At 45.1% G+C, this 10,211-nt stretch overlaps 1 protein-coding gene and 1 pseudogene across 2 annotated transcripts in view; both read left to right on the top strand.

Moving 5' to 3' along the window:
* MAP6 (microtubule associated protein 6) overlaps positions 1 to 10,211 on the top strand; it is a 73,119-nt gene that overhangs the window by 50,444 nt on the left and 12,464 nt on the right. The window contains exon 3 of one of the 2 annotated variants that reach the window (XM_015600325.2): positions 1 to 1,553. This exon is cut by the window's left edge and continues 266 nt beyond it. The exons of the other annotated variant lie outside the window; for it this stretch is intronic. The gene's annotated coding sequence lies outside the window, so the exon portion shown is untranslated. Of the gene's footprint in view, positions 1,554 to 10,211 lie in introns of those variants that run through there. 2 annotated transcript variants of the gene reach the window in all.
* LOC112474625 lies at positions 9,900 to 10,018 on the top strand (annotated as a pseudogene).

Raw genomic sequence — 10,211 nt, 5'->3', positions numbered from 1 at the left:
AACCAACCAACAAAAAGGCCACAAAATTGATTAGAGGCTTCTCATCTGCTTTGGTCCTGAGTGTTCCAGGAGCTCTTTGGTTTGGTTTCTTTTAACGGAGGAATGCTCTTTCAAAGACCGTATGCCGTGCCTCCTCTGCAAATCTAGACCAGCAGGGCGAGAGCGGCCTGCGTCCATGCCCAGGGTCCCTGGAACCCGAGGAAGTGCGGCTCACTGGCTGGCTGTTCCTTCCCACGGCAGGTGAAACTGTGTGCTGGTGGGGAAGGCAGGCAGGGCTTAGTGCGCAGAGGCAAGCCCAGATGGCTGCAGAAGCCCTCTCCTGGTAGTGCTTAGAAATGTCAATGGGGCGTCCTCTTCCTGTTCCTCCCCAAGGTCAGTGTCAGTGATCAGTTTGGAACTTTAGGTAAATGTGTTCTTTTCCAAATTCAAAGAGTTATCATGTGCTAGAGAAGCTCAGCTTGGGCTTCAGTGATTGCTAACATTTGTGGAAATATTTGAAAAACAAACACAAGAAAACCTCGGCCTTAATGTCAATAAATAAGTTGTGCCTGTTAAGTTTAAGTGATTTTTTTTATAGAATCGTCTGTTAGAAATGTGTGGCTGCATTTAGTTTCCTATCAGTGGGCTTTAAATTGTATAGCAAGTGAAATATATGCCATTGATGACTAAAAGTAGGTCAGGGTAAAGATTAGGTATTTTAGGTACATTCTAGACATCATAGGAAGATGACAAAAATGAGAGGATTATTTCCTGTTCTTCCGCAGCAGATTGTCTATCCGGTGCTGCCATTTTGCAGACAGCTGGTTACAGGTGACTGAGGAAGAAGGTTCAAGATAGAGGGATAGTGTGTTTAGAATGTGACTTTCCTGCTTCTGAGAAACACAAGGCGGGAAGCAGACGTAGTGGCAAGTGTGGCAATGTTTACTCTCCCTTCCTGAACTGTTCTTGCTCTGTTCCTCAGAGAGGACAGAGGATGCTGAGCTTCAGGTTATAGAAAATTTCTGCAACTTAGCTAAAGACTAGGAGAGTTCCCTGCTAAGTAATTAGCAAGCATTTTTGACCTCATTAATGAGTAAAAGAAGCTCTCAGTGAATTATGTGTTGCGTTTCTGTGTGGCCAAAGCCCCCAATGGTGTCAAATGCCACCTTAGCTGTGCTAGAGTTGTGTTGTAGGCATTAGTCAGAGAGTTGTGAAGAGACCTCAGTGCTCGTGAGGGACCCCAAAATATCTACCAGAAAAATTACACTTGCAAACCTCGTGATGTGTACGTTGCTCAGTATGCTTTATTTCTCATGTCCTTAAAGTGCTTACTGTTGCCAGCATTCGGGAATTGCTGGACCATTGTGTGACTCCGAGCCTCTGCTCAGGCTTACTTCTCCTTTGTAAGGAAAATGGTGAGTGAAGTTCTCACACTTCCTTACCTTAAAAATCCTTGAGGTTCTTCTGTTTGGAGGAAGCTGAGCCTCCACATGCTCTCTCATATTCTGACCGTTTAAGCAGCAAAGTATCAGTTTACACCAGTTCGTTTCTCACCTTGATGTTGATTGAGAAGTCTTTTGCGGATTAATTAGGCATGAGCCGTGCGGGCCATATTTCTTCAGAGAATAGGACTACTAGAAATGATACACTTGGCCAGGCCTGCTGCCATCCTCCTTTCTCTCTGAGGGTATGGAACTGTGAGGAAGGAGAAGTATTGAGGAAGGTAGAAAATGTTAGTGACTTTAGTGTTTATGAATCACAAATTTTGATGCCTATCTGAAAATGATCAGAGTTGATCTCTGTACTAATTCCATCTATTTGCTAGCTAATCTTAACATTAACCAGAGAGCTCTAGCAATGTGATCTTAACTTTACCCAGAGAATTTGCCGATGTACGTTCATTTCCTCAAGATTTGGCATTAGTCAGGCATGTCGATGTTAGCCACAATTTGGATTTCTCCATAGAATAGTCATACATTTTTTACAGATGAAGTAAATCAAACTTTACAATGCACAAGGGACTGTTCATTCAATGTGCACTTACTGAATGCCTGTGTCAGAAGTTGTGCTAGACATGGCAGGTAGTAAAAATAAGTCTGTCTCCATGGCAGCACGACCAGAGGATACATGAGACTTGACTCTTGTGTCTGATTCAAGTTTGTGATGCCCAAATTGTTGAGTTCTCCACCCGGAGTCCTGGCAGCCCCCGAGACTAGGTTCCCAACCTTGCAGCACCTGAGGCTTGAGATGACTTGTATAAGGTCTTTTTCAACCCCTCAGTATCCCCATCTTTTCCATACCTGCTTGTAGTTCACTTTGACTCTTGAATGTGTCACTTCACTGGCAAAAAACTTCCTTTGATTTCTACTGTTTACAAATAAAACTCAGCCAGTCTTGTTCTGTACCCCAAACGTACTGATAGAAACTGATTTCAGTTTCACAAGCAGTATTTCTGTTCTGCCTTTCTGAAGGTGACCAAGCTTCCAATGCCTGTTCTGCCCATTTTTGTACATTTCTCTATGGTTCCTCAACTCCCCTCTCAAGATAGGGAAGACTGAAGCTTTCCCACTGTCTGCTTCGCTTGCCGGCAAAAATAATCCTAAAAATAAAGCTGGGTGTTGGCTTCCACAGCTTTGCATTCCCTGCTAGCACTCCCATTCGGTTCATCATATCTTTGCCTCTCCAAGACAGACAGGAAGTGTCTAACTACAATTTTGTGGCCTGAGTTTTGTTGCATACCACAGATTGTCTATGTAATGTGTAGCGCACACCTCTATTGGAGCTATTTAATTACTGCTGTTAGTAAGAAATTGACAAAAATATTCATGTATAGCCAATTGATTGTGACGTGCTTGTGGTCTGTGCCTGCTCAGAAAAAACAAACTAACTAACAAACAAACAGTTTTCCAATTATAAATAAATGCTAAAGACGAATACCACTTTCTTGATCTTATTTCCTTGGTAAGGCCCAGCTGAGGAGGTGAAGGAGCTGCTCCCCACGAGAGGAGCTGTGCCCCGCAGTTTTCCGGGGTTCTCCATAATGCACCTTGACTCTTTTAGATTGCCTCTCAGATTCTAATTGCGAGCAGTCAGAGCTAAGTGTTGGGAAAGGCGAAGATGGACCGGGAGACCCACTGGCCAACAAGGTAGTGTAATGTTTTGATCCCATGTTGCTGGGGACGAGTGACCACCTGCGCCCAGCACGTCCTCGCCACACTGGGAGGCTGGGCCCTGACTCTCCATCCCCTTCCTGTAGACCAGGAGGACTGTTGGTTCCGGCTTTTTTCTCCTCCGAAGGAATGGTAGAAATGCCTTCACTTAGTCGTTTAATCTGGTCATTATGGAGGTTCTACCCTCTGGGGCTGGCTCACAGTATAGATTACAGGGGTGAAAGTCTTGTGTGTGCCAAACGTGGGGGTGTGGAAACAGCCATAAGGGAGGTCCAAATAAGGTAACGACAGACCAGGTAGCTGGGAGCTCAGATGAAGGACAGGCTTTTTCCTGCCAAGAATGGAGAATCAGAAGGCTTCACGGGGGAGGGAAGCTTGGATAGTGGGTGGGATACAGGTATGCAGGGCAGGCCTACAGGCAGCAGAACAGATCTGGGTGGCAACCTCAGAGCTCGGGCCAAGTTTGCCCACTTTGATCTTCCTCTGCTAAAGTGGGAGACAAAAGATCCTACATGGGATCCCTCATCCTTTTTCCAACATATGTTGGTTGAATACCTATTATGTGCCAAGCACTGTGTTGGGCACTAGGAAGCCAGGATGACGGAGCTCCCACCTCTGATCGCAGCAGTGCAGGAAGGAGGAATTTGTTCTAGCTGGTCCCATGGATCAGGGAGGACCTCGGTGGATGGGCAGATGATGACCAGGTGGTCAAGGCATGCCGGACAGAGGGAGCTGCATGGTGTGAAGGGGTCCAACGCCAGGTGAGCTCAGGTCCTGAGGTAGCAGTTCGTTCAGGGAAGGTCAAGGCAAAGGCTGTAGAGTGGCAGAGCCCAACCTGGAAAGGCCTGGTGCCATGTGAGTGGGCAGCCACTAACTGGGACCTCCATTCCACACACCCAGACCACACCCCACACCTTTGCATGCTCCCTGCCATCATGCTTCTCACTTTCTCTACATGTTGGGCAACACACCCTCAGGTCCTCTCTTACTTTAGGCTAGGAACTCTAGGCTGTGACCTTTATTCTATTGCCATCCCTTATTTCTGGGTCTTGGGGAGGAGGCTTGGTAGAAATCAGTCAAGGCTTGTACATATCAAAAAAACCACTGTGTATTTGTTTTCCAGATAAACAGAAAAATTCCGCCCACCTGCCTGCTTTTATATGAGGCACACACACACAAAAAAAATACTGTTAAATATATAAAACATACATAAAATATATTATTCAGCTTTCTTTTGATCAATTAAAGATTGTGTTGATCAAAACCAGAGATTGAAGAGTAGAAAGAAAGGCAAGAAAGAAAGAGAGAGAAATAGAGGCAGAAAGGGAGAAAAACACAAGATGGAGACACTGAGAATAACCTGAGAGAAGGTGAGACACACTCAGAATCAGAGTGAGGACAGGAATCAGGCAATGAAGAAGGCAGGAAGGTGGAGAGCCGTACTAGCTCTATCTTTGCTGCCCAGTAGTCAGGGCTCACCCAGAACCTTGCCCTGCACCTCCCACCAAGCTCCCTGATGCCGCCCAAAGCCCAGGAGGTGAATCTATAACTCATGTCTAATATCACTTCCCTAAAACAGCAAACAAACAAAATTAAAAACAGCCCTCTAGTTTTAAAATAGGTCATCATTGCTAAATTGGTTATAAGTGTATTTTAATTCTTCCTTAGTGTTTGTGTGTTCTTAGTGAAATTCTTCTCTCTTTTTTTTCACTCAAATTTAAAAATTTATAACCTGCTTCTCATAGATCTGGGGAGTGTCAAGCTTCATTTCACAAAGGCTAGGAACTCCCTAAGCGTATCATTGTGGTTTCAAGGTCCTTGTACTGCTAAAATGTCTTACATTTTCAGTACCACAGGTGTAAAAAGTTTCTTTCAGGGTGTAATCACTTACGTGTGGACTATCTACAGTTAGGGCAAGGCCCTACCCTAGCCCCACCTGAGGCCAGCTGGGTTGGGGCAGCCGAGGACACTGAGACAGTAAAGGCAGCTATTTCAAAGGACTGGAACCATCCCTCTCTTAGGCCCTACTCATGCAGAACCGGGCACACAGTCCAAACTTCCTTCCTCCCACTGCCACTAATGCGTAGATTCTCATAACCCCTGGACCGTCCTAGAATATCTGTAATACCAGAATTAACATAAATACAGACAGGCATACCTCGTTTTATTGAGCTTTGCTTTATTGAGCTTCACAGATGTTGCATATTTTACAAATTAAAGGCAAGACCTTCCACCAGCAAAAAGATTACGACTCTGTCTACTGTGGAGGTTCTGGAACCAAACCGGCAATATCGCCAAAGTGCGCCTGCCTGTATTTTATTCTTTATCGTGTGAATACTAATTAACACCGGCAGTGCACGAAGAGAGTCCCGAGGTTCATGGGTAGAAATCGGTGCAGGCTGTGCAACCCTGTGTCATTCACTAACCTTCTTGAGCCTTGGCGTCCTCTTCTGAATCTGGGAACTCTAATTCCCCCCTCAGACGAGAGGAGTGAGGATGAAATGACATGATGGCTGTAGGGAACCCATAGTGGATACTAAATACAGGTCATTTCAGGCCCCTCCCCTTCCCTTTATAGTCCTTGAAAGGTCTGTGTTCATTGTCTTCCTGATAAATAGTTAACTATGAGTAATCTCTGACAATACATGAAGTTGACTGAGGCAAACACCCATTAGGAAGATCATTTTAAAGAATTCCAGCTATCGAATTACCTTGAATCCACAGACCTAAATGATAATGTTCTAACAATTTATATTTATCGATTGCTCACAAAGCATTTTTTTCTGTGCCATTCCATTGACTCCTCCTAATGCTGTGAAGCAGGTGTTTGTCCAGGCAATAGGAAAGGGAAGGAAGTTCAGAAAGGAAAGATACCTGCCAGTGTGGTGGGCTCAGAGAGACAAAGGTTGCATGGAGCCCAGGTCTTCTGCTCCACAGCCTGTGCTGTTTCTCCCTTCCCTGAGGGAGGCTGAGGCTGACCCGCAGTGAATCAGGTTGGACGCAACTAAACTACCATGCCATGCTATACAGTGCCAGTCTGGTCAGGCCAAACAGGCCTTCTAGAAGGCTTACCTAGATCCTCTTTAAATCTTGGGACCCAGATACAAACCAGCAGAAATAGAATTTGATGAGGAATTCATACACGACTGGCTCAAACATCTTTACTGAGCTGACCACTTCTCTCAGCCAAATATACAGGTTTTCTTCCTTGGGTACTAAATTGACTGGGTGACTAAAATGCATGGTTATTGAATACAGAATAATCCAACGAATTTTTCATTCATAAGAAATACTTGGTACTGGAGATACCAAGATGAAGTTACTATTACCTGAGGCATTGGATCAGAGACCACTATTTTGTGCATTTAATTTCAAACAGTGGAACTAAGCTTAACTCTTTGTCCCTTGTCCTTACATAAGTGGCCCTCAATCACTTGTGATTTTAGCATTGTATTTTAACTATCAACCCAGACATCTTATCTGGGGCCGACAGAGCTTCAGATGCTGAGAGAAATAAATTACTGCCATTGCTACTGCTTTAAACTGCCAGAGAGATCTTTAGAACATGCAAATCTGACCATGTCACACCTGCTTTCAACCATCCGTGGGCTTCTCAGAGCCTACAGAAGCTTCTTGTCCCCTCAGTGCACCATGCTGCTTCTCACCTCCATGCCTTTACCCACGCCACCCTACCTGCTCAGATTGCCCTTCTGCTTCTCCACCTGGCTAACTCATCCTTCAAGACTCTGCTCAGGGGACATCTCCAGGAAGCCTTTCCCGCACCTCCCAGGCTGGGTAAGATGCTCCCTGTGTGTCTTCAGCATGGAACTTACCACATGTACTGTGTCATCTACTCATGTGTGTGTCCTCCCCACTGGACTGTTCTCCACCAGGGCAAGGACCAGATCATTCTGTTCATCATTGTAGCCCTAGTTTCTGGCCCAATGCCTACTGCAGAGAATGTCTTCTAAAGTGTTTGTTGAATGAGTAACGAGTGAGTGAATGAATGATGACATTCACCACCTGCCTCCATATTCACCATAGTGACTCCACAAGGCTTCATTCTGCCTAATAACTGGCTCAGCTCACATGAAAGGGGTGGTTTTGAGATAGGTCACGGCCAACAGCAGAGCAGAGAGCGGTCAACGGCTGGTTTTATAATAGTCAGCTTACCTCTGTACTTTATGTAGCCGCTTTTTCTAAACAGTCTTGACTTCAAAAAACCATAGACTCTTGGTTAGAGGGTAATCTTAGGAGACTGGCTGAGGTCCTAACTCCATGATGGCAAAGAGGCAGGTCTTAGGAAGCAGAGCTGGGAGTTAGAGCCATCAGGCCTGGTTCTAAATCCAGGCTCCACTGTTTACTAACTGTGTGACCTTGGCTGACTGTCTTAATTGCTTTGAGTCTCAAAGAGGTAACAATAATACAAGTATCCATCACCATCTAAATTTATTTGGTTCTCAAATTCAGAAAGTAGGAGTTTGGTCAGCAAGGGATATGGTGTTATCTGAACCTGTTTGGTTTCAGAGTCTGGGAGAGCAGGTGGTAGGAGTTCTGATGGCAGAGGATACCTGTTTCTGATTTACAGGAGTTTTGATGGCCCATTGAGGATGCATGCGAAAGTCCTCTGGAGAATGTAAAGTGGGATGCCCTTATCAATAGTTCACTTAAGGGTAGTTTTGCTGACCACCACTTCCCAGTTACTTACCATCCTTGGGTCCAAAAATGTGAAAGCTGGAACTACATGTGTTTAACGCACTCGCTCTGCCACACAACAGTCTGACAGAAAAACCACCTAGTGTGGCTCTTGCTGTCCTGGCCCCAGCCCAGCCCTTGCCCTGGCCTCTCCTCTCTGAGCACAGCCTATAAATCACCTGGTACAGATTCCATTTTTGCAATTACTTGTTCATTTTCATCGATCCCCTCTGGACACATGAAGCCAATTTTGATTAATTGCTCAAGATCTCATCCTTTGCTGTAGGTGGATTGGGGAAAAAGGACAGAAATTGATTTGCAGGTTCCCAGGAGTACAGAGCTAGACAAGAACTAAGTCATTAGGTCTGCTTGCCTTAGTCCCAGTATTTTACATTTTAAAAAGAGTCATTAGCAGAATTAGCAGATTCTGGCAGCCTACTGAGATAGTCAACTATGCCCTTGACTTTGCATTCTTGGTGTTAAAACAACCAAGGATGCTTTTTAAAATATTTATTATACAAGTGGGAATTTATTTAGTTCTTAGCAGGTTATCTCTAGAAAATGTATTTAACAGTAAAAAGGACAACAGCAGCAACAGCAACAGCAACAGCAACGACACAGGGCAGAAAACATAAACCGTCTAGCCACTTAGTGCAGCCTTTTCCAAGTACTTCAGGAGAACATGTCAGCCTGCAGGGAACCTGGGCTGGCGGGGGGAGGGGTGGGGAGGAAATCTGAACTAGGAATCTGACTCAGGTCCCTAGTCCCACTTTCGTAAAATGCAGGTTGGCACAGCCTAGCGGGGAGAGAATTAACCTTTATTTGGCCTTTACACACTTGTTCTCATTTAATCCTTACTATAGGGCTAGAGAGTCTACATAAGTATCATCCACATTTATAGATAAATCAAGACTTGGCGATTAAATAACAAGGTCACACAACTTGTAAGTGGTGAGCCAGGATTTGAACCCAAGTGACTAAAACCCATTCTTTGTCCAGTACTTGGGACCATCCCTGGGATCCCTATTGTAAAGATGTACATCCTCCAGAAATAGCAGTCTCTGCATCCTGTCCCTTCCTTCTTCCAAAATCTTCAGTGACTCTAAGTACTCTTGTTGTCTATGGAAAATGAGTCAGATGAAGGTCACAGATGCTGAGTTGAAGCAATGCAGTTACCATCCCCTATGTACTCCCTATTCCCTACCCCTGCCCAGAATTAAGCCTTGTGGTGGCAGCATTTTTCCTAGCTGTGGTCCTAGCTGCTCTTCCTCTATTAATGAGCCACATCTGGTGGATTCTCTGTGTGGCCCCAGGCTGGCAGACTGATTGGCAGCCATGCAGGTAGGGCTTACAGGTGTGGATGTAGATGGGCACTTTCAGACCAGGATGCTTCTGCTTTCTGGGCCTATCTTCTGCACCAGAGTCTGCTGAACACCAGGAGGTAAACCTAGGGCAAAGGAAGGTTCCTTTCGCAGTAGATTCAGGAAGGACCAAGGTGAAAGGAGATGGTTGTTGGAGGCCTGGCCCCCAGAAGGGCTACTCTCTCAGGAGATGTGGTTGGGACCTCGGAGCTGGGGACCTGCTGAGGTCAATGGCTCTAGCCTTTTGCACCAGGCAGAACCAGTCAGGGTCATATTAGGCCAGACCTAGTTCAGACATGTGCAGACAAATATGGATTCTCTGTCTTTGAAGTCACACCCAGGAGGGATATTGTTGTAGAGAGGAAAGAGCTCAACTGAAAGCCTGTCATCCTCCATTAAGATCTTGACATGGCCACAAACTCACTATGTGACCTTTCTGAGCCTTATTTCCACCCATGTCAGGAATATGGGGGTACAGGTGACCCCTGTCTGCCTGGCTGACAGGGCTGCTATAAAAATACAACGTGCCATGTGGTACGTAAAGTCCTCTTAGAAAACCATAAAGAGAATTTACAGTTTAGAGGGACAAAAAAGGTGCTAAGAGAGTTAAAAATAGGAAATCATTTGTGTGTCATGTAAATGTGGTTGTTAGAATTTGATCTTGTGAGAGTTCTTTTTAAAACTTCTCATCTAAGTCTATGGCCATGCCACCCTGAACAAGCCTGATCCCATCTGATCTTGGAAGCTAAGCATGGTCGGGCCTGGTTAGTACTTGGATGGGAGACCACCTAGGAAGACCAGGTACTGTAGGCATAAAAAATAAATTAAAAATAAATAAATAAATAAGGGATTGTAAGCTGACAAGGCCCTTGCAATCTGTGAGGTCAACCAAGGGTTGCCTCACCTAAAAAAACCAACCAAACAACAACAACAAAAAACTTCTCATCTAGAATGGAAGTCCCTCAGTATGTGCCAGAGCTCTATGCTTCTCCATTCCATTCAGTGG

This window comes from Pteropus alecto, unplaced genomic scaffold (genome assembly GCF_000325575.1).
Source record: "Pteropus alecto unplaced genomic scaffold, ASM32557v1 scaffold7, whole genome shotgun sequence".
Taxonomy (NCBI): domain Eukaryota; kingdom Metazoa; phylum Chordata; class Mammalia; order Chiroptera; family Pteropodidae; genus Pteropus; species Pteropus alecto.
This window is presented reverse-complemented; position numbering and strand designations above follow the sequence as displayed.